The 11,318-nt window shown below is 42.2% G+C and overlaps 1 long non-coding RNA gene across 1 annotated transcript; it reads right to left on the reverse strand.

Moving 5' to 3' along the window:
* Positions 1-9,504: 9,504 nt before the first annotated feature.
* On the reverse strand, positions 9,505-10,756 carry LOC121363555. The gene is made up of 3 exons (XR_005956726.1): positions 10,572-10,756; positions 9,764-9,802; positions 9,505-9,664 (listed from the first exon to the last, which is right to left on the reverse strand). It is a non-coding gene; the product is annotated as an uncharacterized LOC121363555 (long non-coding RNA).
* Between the last annotated feature and the right edge of the window lie 562 nt (positions 10,757-11,318).

The raw sequence follows: 11,318 nt of genomic DNA on the forward strand, positions 1-11,318 counted from the left end.
GAAGGCACCCACTGGTGTCGCATAGATGCCACATGGGCTTAAGGAGAGGTCAGTAGGAACACCACTGTAGTGGTGCTTCACAGAAAATGGACCACTCAAGATAGTCAGAGCTGTAGACCAGGCGACCCAAACCTGGCCAGTGGAACCCCGTGGAAAAACTCCGTGATGTTCCCAAGGTTTGAGAAGAAAGGAGCACTCTGAAAGCATTTTGTAAGCCACCATTAACTCATCAAAGTGCCTGAAGCCCCTCCTCTGGGGAAAATACACATCTTATATATCTCACATAATATTAGAGATTGGTTCCCACTTTTGTAATAAATTGTTTTCTATCCAAATGCTGGACAAAAAGCATTCAGTCTCTAAGGCTGTTTTCAGGTGGCTTTTAGCCACCAAAGCTCCTGGTGTTTCTTTAGAGCATTTTCATTTTCTGAAGAGCATAAATGATGTCACTTATCGATTGCCAAACCTATTTCATAATTTCAATAACCTCCAGGGGACTGATTAAATCTGAAATACTTTGGCCTATTTTAAAGGAAGTCTAATTGTGTTTTTAAGTCAGCCTTGGAACACATGATTCTTTATTAACCTAATAAGCCTCCATTATCCCATTCCCAAAGTTCTATTCAAGCCCTCTATTTAGTGTAAAGTACCGTGCACTGGTTAATTAGAGCATATTATCTTGGATGAAAATGCTGAATCTTTTTCTGCAGAGTCAGGGCTTGGAGAATGTGTTAATACTCTGCGTGTACCCAGCTTGGTTCTTATCTGAGCCCTGGCATGTGTTAGCAGGGCAATTACCTACTTGCAATAGCTGCCTGCTTCTTGGCAGAGGGGAGTGCTGAACAGAGAGTTATTTCACAAAAGATAGGAAAGTGACTCATTTTGATTACTCAGTCATGTCCTCTCCTCCTTGTGCGTGCACAATGGGAAAGACTGATGGAACCAGGGGAAAGAGGAGCAGCATGTGTTGCAGTCACTTCTCTTATTCACCACATCGCTGTAGCAAAATAAAAAGCCAGTAATTATAATATAACAAGGCTGAGTAATAAAACATTTCCCCTTCCCACATTTAGAAGGCAAATCTGAATTTAAAGGGAAATGACAAGTTAAAGATGTCAAGGAGCAAAGGATGGCGATAACTCAATTTCATTTTTTGTTTACCACAATTTCCAGTTTGCTCTGTCTTTGTGTTCGTGTTGCAAAAAGGAGAAATGTTCTCATCCAAACAGCACCCTGCTTTAAATTATTGTAGTACATTTTACATGAAAAGTGCATTTACAAAACTCACTCTTCCTAATCTGGTCTGGGAAGACTGAGTAGACAATATGTGTCAGGTAACATTTCTAAAGCCTCCTCCTGATTTGGTGACCCCATTCCCATATTTAAGTGATCCAGTCCTGTGGAAGTCTCCTGAGACTCACAGACTCTCAAAATCATCTCTTACAGACATATTCCATAATTTTTAAAGTTTTTTTCATGAAATAGCTCACCAACTATGCCCATTTTCCTACTGAAAAAAAATATTATTAAATGAAAAAATTTGCAGCATTGAAAACTATAAACTGCTAAAAAGCCAGGATAAACCGTGTGCCCCTACAATAATCTATTCAGGTTGATGGCCTGTTCAATAACACATTATTATGCATTTTCCATGCTAATTAATTTAGTAATGGTCCCCTAATCTAATGCAACCTTGTTTCAAGAACTGGAACACTGTTTTCATGAAGGGTTTCATGACACCCCTGCAAGGTTTAGCCTAACAGTGTCATTTGAATCACATGCAGATTTGTGGCTGTACATCTGACAATGGCACATTAGTGTAGCAGCAGCATCTAAAACACATCATACAGTAGATAATTTTAATCTGTAGGATGGAATAATAAAAAAAATCTTTTTTTTCCCTTTCTGATTTTTAATATGAAATCATCTTTTTTTATCTCTTGTGACATCAGCAGAAGGACATCCAGTAAAACAACAACAGTTTCAAAGCCATAAAGTAAAAAACTTCAAATGGTTTTCTAGAACTTTTGGAAATTAAGCACTTTAAAAAAAAAAAAAAAAAAACAACTCAACAACAACAACAACAACAACAAACACATCAACACTGGGAAAGCCCTCTCAGATAGGGTCCCACTGCTGACAGGCACTTCTTGACCTTTCACCAACACTGTGTAGCTCTCCTAAAACCTTCTCCAGTGACTTTCATGCCTCTCACTGCTGAGACTGCTCTCGTCACTGAATCCCAACTCTGATCACTGTTTCAATGAGATTTTAAATTTACATGGCTTCAAATATCTTTTTAATACCCTTCCTTTATCTAAACACTCATTCTCAGTGGAAAACTGTAATGGTTGTCTGCCAATGAGAACATTAACACATGATTTCAATAAAAACAATGTATAAAATTTTGCCCAAATGGATATGTTTGAAACTTTTAGAATGCAATAGCTTCAATAATTCTATTTTTTTGTTCCACAAAAATTATTTCCCCATTTTTCAGCCATCTCTAATTTTAACAATAACTTGCAGGTGTTTCCTGTTAAGTTGGTAATAACTGTGTCCTGGGATAATAAAACTCTTTGGGTTTGGCCCGTTTATCATATTTAAATTATAACTTAAAGGTGCATCCTGTTTACAAGGTAATAATTATATATGGGACTAAACAAACTCTTCTGGAGCCAGTCCAATCTATTGTGTTATGTTGGGATTGAAGAAACCTTGGATAATGCCATAGGTAGTAAAAGTTGACTCTCCCCTCTTAGCAAAAATTGGGGAAAAGATAAGGAAAAAAGTTTTGTGTGCTGCCTAAATTAGGAAATTGACTTTGAAAAAATAAAGATCCTCCAAAATGAGCAATCACATAATCTTAAACCTTAGCTGATGGTCAGACAGTGAGAACACACCCATGTGAATTCCTCAGGGTGGACGCCAGCGCAAGACGTAAATGCGCAGCCCTGCACCCCCTGCTCTGTCTCCCATGTCCCTCCAGAGGTCTCCTGCCCCTCTCTGGCTGTATTCCCCAGGCTCTGAGGCAGCACTGCCCCATTCCAAGGCCACTGGCCACAGCCTCCCATGTCCCTCCTTGCTCTGTGCCACGGCTTGGATTTTAAATCATGCCCTTTTTTGTCAGGAGAGAAGACCCAGCAGGTTCAAAAAGCCCCAAAACTCCGGGGAAGGAGGTCAGCTCTTGAACTCACAAGTCCTCTGTTGGACAGCTGCCTTACAGTGAGATTTGGGGTCTCATGCAGAGCTCTCCACCTTGCCCAAATCCCTTGCACGGTTGATCCCAAATTTCCTGCCCCTGCCCCAGTGCCAGCCTGGTGCTCTCCACCTCCGTGGTTTAACAGCCTGCAGAACCTCGTGCAGTGGGACAACAGTCGCTGCTTTGTTGAGGTCAGGACTTAGGGGGCTGTGGAAGGAATTTGGGTTGTCCTGTGTGCAGAAGAAAGCAGCAAATGCAGTGTGAAGCACAGAGAAATACCGGCACTCAAAAAAGCCACTCGAAAAGTAAACTCCAGAAGCCATCAGTGCCTTTGCTCACATTGTAGCTTGGCTCCAGTGTTTCACTGTTATTTCTTAACAGCAAAATAGGCCCCAAACATTTTTCCTTTTTTTTTTTTTTTTTTTTTTTTTTTTTTTTTTTTTTGCTACATACTGCACAGTATGAGTAATTCAAGGAGAGAATAAAGGCTGGCATTGTATAGCACACTTTCTCATGCGCACACAAACCTCCTTCCCGCTTACTGAAGGAATCAAAGGGTGGAGGGAGTGTCTCCAGCATTTCATGTAAATGACGTCTTTTTTTTTTCTCCAGTTTTAATGCCACCATAAACTCAGTGTGATGAAGCATTGATGAATAATGAGCCCATGACACATCGTACTTTTAGAACAGCTCATATATTTGGCACATGCCAAATGCCCCATTTGTATCTTTTCTTTCTTTCTTTCCCCCCCAGTCCCCCAGCTTGAGCACAGGTTCACAAACACCTTTGCCATAAGGAAGAAATGTAGGTTTATTTTCACCCTGAGCAGCAGTGGCATCCCTCTCTTTAGGGTGCTGTGAGGCAGCTTATGGCATCCAAGCAGCCATCACACCCTCACCAAAGCCACTTTCTGGACAGGCCAGTGGTCACCCTCAACTGGGAGCCTCCAGCAGGCTGGATGCTTTTGTTCCTGCCTCACGTCCCACCAGGCATGGCACTGTCACCTTCCCTGAACCAGTGTCACAACAGCCTAGTGTAGAGCAATGAGGACATCCTTGTGAAAAAATGCAGCTTCTTGTTCAGCAAGTGACATGGAGGGTGTTGGGGTGAACTTGCATTTTATTGAGAATCTGCTTTCCCTGCATTGTCCTGGATTTCTTGGTAACTATTGGATTCCTGGATTTAAAACCACCTAGGAAAGAACTCGTTGAGTCCTAAGCCACCAAGAGTGATCCAGCTGTCAGAGGGGGACAGGGGCCACTGTCATATGGGAAATGAAAAGCCTTGGTCGGTGGTGAATCGCCAGTAGCACGAGTGTTTCCCTGCACATGTGCCAGTCCTAACCCTGCAGCAAGGTCCACCCTTTTGCCAGCTCTTCCTTACAAAGGGGAAGGTCAGGGATGCTCTTCTGGCACAGACACACTGCAGACCTCAGCTCTACCTTCTGATCCTGCCTCCTGAGGATTTGTGTTCTGCTGGAAATGTGGATTTCACCAGGTGGAGATGCCCAGAATGGGGAGGCAGAAGAGAATTTAACAATGCTGGAGACACAGCATGGGAGATGTTTTCCCAGGACAAAATCAGCAGTTTTCAAGTTTGGCCAAAAAGCCCATCATGTTAGCTGGAAACGTCTGCTTTCTTAATCATCACTGAGAGTACCAGCAGCATAAAGTTTTGTCCTATAAAAATCCTCTCTAATGTCTAGACCAGTGTACAAAGAGTTTTTATTTCTCATTTGCCTTTAACACTTTGCCTATGTTGAGATATGGGACAATATTTTATTTTAAGCTTATTTTTTTCCAATAATTTTTTTCTAGGTTTTCAAATATGTAAAAGGACTGATGTCTACTCTCCTGAAAGGTGCATAATTTCTTTGACTGAGGCTTTCAAAGCAACATAAGGGAACAGGGCATAAGGAGACTACTTGAGTCTTCATTGTTTTGAAAAAGATATAAACATAACAGTTTTAAACCAACCACTTTTTCCCCATTGTTGCCAAAAATCCTATAATGCTTTCCACATGGCTGTTTAAGCTGTAAGAGGTGACATCAGACACCCATGCTGCCATGGAGAACATAAGGAAAAACTTGGGTATTGCTGACAAACCATGGGCAGTTCCTTCATTTCCAAAGTTATCAGGACCACTCATGGCACAAGCACAAATTAATGCCATTTCTCAGCTTGATTATGCTCATTTCCCTGGGTGACAATCTCTCCTGGATGAGATAAGCCCAGTGTTCCTGCTGGGAGCTGCTCCTGTCACTCAATTCAGCAAACAAGGTCAATCAAATCACTTTATCTCCCTACTCCCACCGCCAAAAAAAAAAAGAAAAGAAAAAAAAAAAAAAGAAAAAAGAAAGCAATTTTCTCCATTTTGTAACAAAGCTCCAGAAGTTGCATGACCCCATTTTTGTCATCAGAACTGTTTCTTTTTTTCCCCTCTTCTACAGGCAGGCTGCAGGGAGGATTTGAAATAAGGAACTAAATGAGTTTCTTGAAAAGCTGGCTTTTCATAGCAGAGTTACAGGAACCATGTTGATTGAAACTAAGTCCTTGGGGAATTAATTTCTTCTGGCAAAAATAACAGTTCCTGAAACTTTTATCAATCTTTTCACACCAATAATTTATATTTTAGAGCTCATTTTACGATGAAGTTGTTTCTGAGGCTAATTATTTGCTTCTAGAAACAGATAAAGCTAAAAGCATGCTCATAATCTGCTTCTAATCTCTCTGTACCAACCTCCTTTAGCCCCATACAAATCTTCTGGTCAATGATAAATTTGGCAGCTCTGTTTTCAGCATTGGCTCAAACTCAGCTGATCTGAATGCTCTTTTTAAATAAAAACAAAAACAGCTCCTCCTTTACAAAATACATGGCCACTGTTCACTCCAAGATGGAGTGAACTGGTTAGGCAGAAAAAGGGTTAAATCCTAGTTTTCCAAGGCTGCATTGAGTGCTCCTATAATATTTTGCCTCCTTGACTTTAAGTCAGCCACATGCCCGCTGCTGAAACTACAATGCAGTCAGTGTCTGGATCTCTGACAAAGATCAGGCTTTCATCCCTGTTATTTGTGTTACTCCTCAGAGTTTTTTAATGGTTTTTAGCAGAGAAAAATAACAGTCATGGCTTGGAAGTGCTTCAGAATGACCCAGCACTTAGCATCGTGCAGCCCTTTCAGGGATGCTTTGGGATCCAGGTTCTGGCTGCTGCTCCACGGGGATCTATGTCTTTTCAGGCAGGTTTCCAGTGACTGGCACAGGAAATATAATAATCTGTAATAATGAGGAGCAAAATTCTACATTCACCCCAGAGACTGGGGCTTGATACTTTCAGAGAAGCTGCAGTCAAGTGGAAGAAACATTCATTTGATCACATCAGCCTGATCATGTGAGATTTCAGCTCAGCATGGTGACAGGACAGATACACCATTCCATGCCACCTGCCAAAGGAGTTGTCCTTATTCATCAGGGATGTTAAGCTTTGCCTGGATCCAAATCCACACAACAGTTGCTTCTCCACTTTTTTTCTTAAAATTTCTCTCTCCAAGAGGCTCCTACAAGAGCTGTCTTCAAGTCTTAGAGAGCATGCAGAGAGGTTTTTGTCTCCTTCTGTGCTCCACCCCTGCATCACTCCATGTCCTAAACACTTTAAATAAGAGGGACCTTGAACTCCTTGCTCACATGGGGTTTGGTACCATTGCACACTGAAGTAACAGTTTTTCCATCTTTGAGTATCCTTTTCCTTTTCCTTTAGCCATCATTCCCTGCTAGACAATATCTTGGATGTTTCTTTCCTTAGAAAAGTGCCTGCTAAAAGTCACTCTTTGCCCACAGCTACCTGACATCACACACAGCATCACACAAAAGCCTACTTTTCCTCATATTGGCAGTTTGGCAAGGAAACACATCGGATGGCTGATAGATGATCCTTCTGTAGGGGTGACAGAAGTGGCCTCAGAACTTACCGTAGGCCTCTGGTTTATGATGCAAACTTCACATTTTCCCAGAAGATAAAGGAATTTGCGCACATGGTGAACTTGCCGTTGTCATTTGTGTAAAGATTTGAGGATGAATTAGCAACTGTCCGATCCAAAGTCCACTGAAGCCAGTAAAGGCCATAAAGAATCAAAGACAATAAAGATACAAAAGAGTACTGATAGCAAAGATATTATTTTCCCTTTTTTTTTTTTTCTTAATAAAAAACAGTTCAATCAGCTCTTTCATTTATGCTCTGCAGCATACAAATAAACATATCATGGCACATTTTTCTTCCTTGGAAAAAACAGCTTAACAGAATGACATCAAATCATCAGCATCAATCAATCCATTCACTTCATAGCCAAGTTATGTAAGGAATTAATTTTGTACTCAAAGACAGACTAATCTGAGCCTGTAAAACTGTACCTGTTACTAAATCACAGGTGCAGAGGGAGGGACTGGGCTTCTGATGGGCAAAATAAGAATTAGCTGCTCCCAAATGTCCAGTGTATCATTAATTTATTTGGATTTAACATACTTCCTCTGCCCCTACATGAGCCATACTCTGACCACAACCCAGACAAGATCACCAGGCGGCCACCAGCAGGCAAGAGCAAGGGGTATTTACCCAACAGGAGGTACAGCAGTCCCCCTTCCTGCTTCCTCCAGCTCTGAATCCAGTTTTCTGTCCGGAGACCTTGCTCAGCTGAAAAAGCAATCAATTTTAGTCATTTGCCTGGGATAAGATTGCAAGTCTTTTAGCCAAGCAAGGGCTCCTGCTGCAGAGCAGCCCCCAGGGGAAGGCAGCCATGCCTTTGCAGATTACTGGTGCAGGACATGCACAGGGGAAAGACACACATGCTTACATCCCTCCAGGAAATCCCGGGGAGAGAGATGGAGTCCTGCCCTCAGCCCTGTCCAAAGGGTTTAGCACTCCTCCAGAGCCTGACAAATAGATGGCCTTTGTCTGATGCCCCCGAGGGCAAATGCAAGCTAATAAAAACTGGAGTCCACACAGATAACATATAATTGTAACTGGGTTTTAGGCAATGGTCTTCCAGGCTATCTCATTATTCTCTTTGAACAGGCTTTGAATTACACTTTTGCAGTTTTAGATAAAAGTGAACCAGTGGTTTTGCAGCATTAGCAAACTGAGTTAGATTGAACAGTTAGAATTAATGGATACTTTGATTTCATCTTTTCTCTTTAACCTTGAAACCAGCAGCCAGGCAGCAAAATCATTTTCCCCTGCTCATGTTTTCTTCCTTTGGTCATCTTTCTCTATTCTGCCCTCTAAGGCACTTGCTTCTGGTTTGTTTGACTTTGGCCAGGCTGCAATTCCAATTCAGGGGTGCTCTCTGGAACACCAGTGAACATCACAACATTTTCATATTCTCAGTATTGAACTGTGACTATTTGTAACCAGGACAAAGTAAAAATCTTTCTGTTGGTGGTGACCCAACCACTTCTTCTGGCTGTGCTTTTTTTTCTTTTTTTTTTTCTTTTTTTTTTTTTTTTTTCTTATTGAGTTCATTGTAATGGCCATTAGTGTTGTGGAGTGTGAATGAATCATAACAAACTCCACTTACCTTTTGTTCCAGTGGCTTATACAGAGCAGAAGAAATCTCTGAGGAGCTCTCCCACATGTCCTCCTTTAGCCTCAAGCAGACATGGTCCCCCCAAACAAGCCTAAATCAGCTATTCCCAGCCGTGAGCCTCTGACAGCCCTGAAATGAACTTAGTCTTATGCATAAAACTAACAAGCACACAAGTCCTTAGTTAATGTGGCTGTTCAAGGCACCTCTGGGTAATGCAACCAGACTCATCCAGCAACAGCAGGATTCCTAAATTTCCACTGTAAAGGCCCCAGATCTCCTGGTGGAGGGGAACACTCACATCCCCACCAGACCTGCTGTGGAGGCCTAATACAGACAACTGGAATGTGCTTGCACTCTGATGCCAGCAACACTGCAAATAAAACATGTGCAATAAATACACAGTTGATATGTACAACAGCCTTATCTGAGTAGAGTGTAGCAGCTAGATGTGCCTTTTCATTTATTCACTTATTCTACAGTTCCCACAGGCTTCCCTCCCAGACTTCCCTCTGCTTTGGACCAAAGAGACCACACAAATGATAGCAGTGGCAGAAGTTACCACAAGAGAATCACATCCCACAATCCCTCCTCTTTTCATTTTTCCTCCACAATATTTATTTGGGAAAAAAAAAAAAAAAAAAAAGAAAAAAAAAAGTGTTTTCACAGGATTTACAATCCACAAAGCCATAAAGACTTGTAGAAGAAAAAAGAATCTCAGGTGCTACTTAAGAAATTCCTCATTTTAAACCTCAGTGGATTAAAGTTTCTGCCCTAATGACCCATGTGAGTGCTTTTGTGTAAAACTTTGAATAACTTTATTGATTACATTCTGTATAGCACAAGTCTCTGGACTCTTATTCTTGTTTTTCTCTTCTAAAAAGCTCCTGTAAAGACATACAGTACCAGAATGGATTAGTGCATTAGCCCTTGCCTTTGCAGACTTACTTGCAATCCAGAAAGGATTTGGATGAAGGGAGTCTTACCAGGCGAGATCACACTTCTTAGTGGAAAATATTTCCATACTGAAAAAATGGGAAACATAACATTTAGCACAATTCAACCTGTTTGATAACTTTTTCTGTGCTGAGGCACGGGGATGGCTACAGAAACAGCACAACCAGGCAGCAATGGGTTGCCTCAACAGGGCTGTCTCAGAGCTAGGATAGTTTTCATAAAGAGCTTTCTCAGAAGAAGATAAAAGAAAGCCCTTTGGTAAAGCTGAATGGGAGAGTCCAGCTGGCATAACAGAAGTTACAGGTGAAAACTGAGGTTTATTGGCAGAATGTTTGGGTCTGACTGAAAGAGCAGCACAGTGCCCACAGTTTTCTGTTTCCGCTGACAGGGTCTCCATAACCATTTTCCTCCTGGTGTTTTCCAACACAAGGCTCTTTCACACAAGAAAACAGATGACAAGGTGAATACAGGTTTTAGTTTTAAAATTACCTACAGGGCCTTCAGTCTGTTTTTAGAAAGGAAACAGGATTTCTGTCTAAAACCAGACTCTCCACCCTCTCTTTCTACCCTCCCTTGTCCTTTCCACCTGTTTAGATGTTTTCACAGTGGGATAACACATTCATTCCCTCCAGACCGGGGCTCAGCTGTTAGGAATGGAAAATAAAACCCAAGTTTGCAGAGTATTTTTAGCCCAGGGAAAATAAAGCGGTTGCAAATACCATCCACCCAGCAGCAACTCTGGCTGGTGCAGATCCCTGCCCAGAAAAAAAGGAAACCACAGGGCCAGGCTGAGCCCACTGATTTTACACCCATGCCGAGCACTCCGGAGTGACTCACCCAACAATCCCACCCTTCTTTTTCTGCCTGTGTGAAGGTGCCCTCCCCAGAGGTCACATCAGCTGGGCCTTGCCATGGCTGTGGCACTGCTGCTGTCACTGCCACAGATGCACTCAGCCCGTGGCTCTCACCCTCAGCAGGGATCATCTCTTGGTGACTGGCTCACCAGCAGGTTGCAGATGGGTCTCCTGTTTCCCTCTGATCTCCCCAGCCTCGAGGGACCAGCCTTCTAGCGCGTAAGGGGATACAGCCCTAAACAGATGACACATATTTCAGATCCACCTAATGGCTGATCCTGGTTTCCAGGCTCCCCAAGTGCCATTTGTCTTTGACAAATGGCCACACCGGCTGTGGAGATGATATTTTAAAAATGTCTTTGAAAGGGCTGACTTGCCTCTAATGGCATCTGCAGCGTGTGTGCCCCTGACAGTTGTCCTCTGTGCTGTCAGGCTGCTTCTGCTGCAGGTAAAAGCAAAGTATTCTGAAATAGAAACTGTAAACTGACAAGGAAATGTGTTCAGAAAAAGCATGTCCTGAATGGAAGAGGTGTTTTTAAGAACTAAAGAGAGGAGGATCTAGAACACACTATCATCTATGGCTAGGTCTGAGCATCCTTGGACTGTGAGCTGTAAATTGAGTTTATGCTGAAGTTGTAGCAAAGCAGTGATTTCTTCACTGCTGCATTGACTGTGTAGCATCTTGTATGCAACAGAAACACTGGATGCTGGCAAAATTGTTCAAACATTG

The sequence above is a fragment of the Pyrgilauda ruficollis genome, unplaced genomic scaffold, assembly GCF_017590135.1.
Source record: "Pyrgilauda ruficollis isolate IOZ18807 unplaced genomic scaffold, ASM1759013v1 scaffold73, whole genome shotgun sequence".
In the NCBI taxonomy this organism is placed as follows: domain Eukaryota; kingdom Metazoa; phylum Chordata; class Aves; order Passeriformes; family Passeridae; genus Pyrgilauda; species Pyrgilauda ruficollis.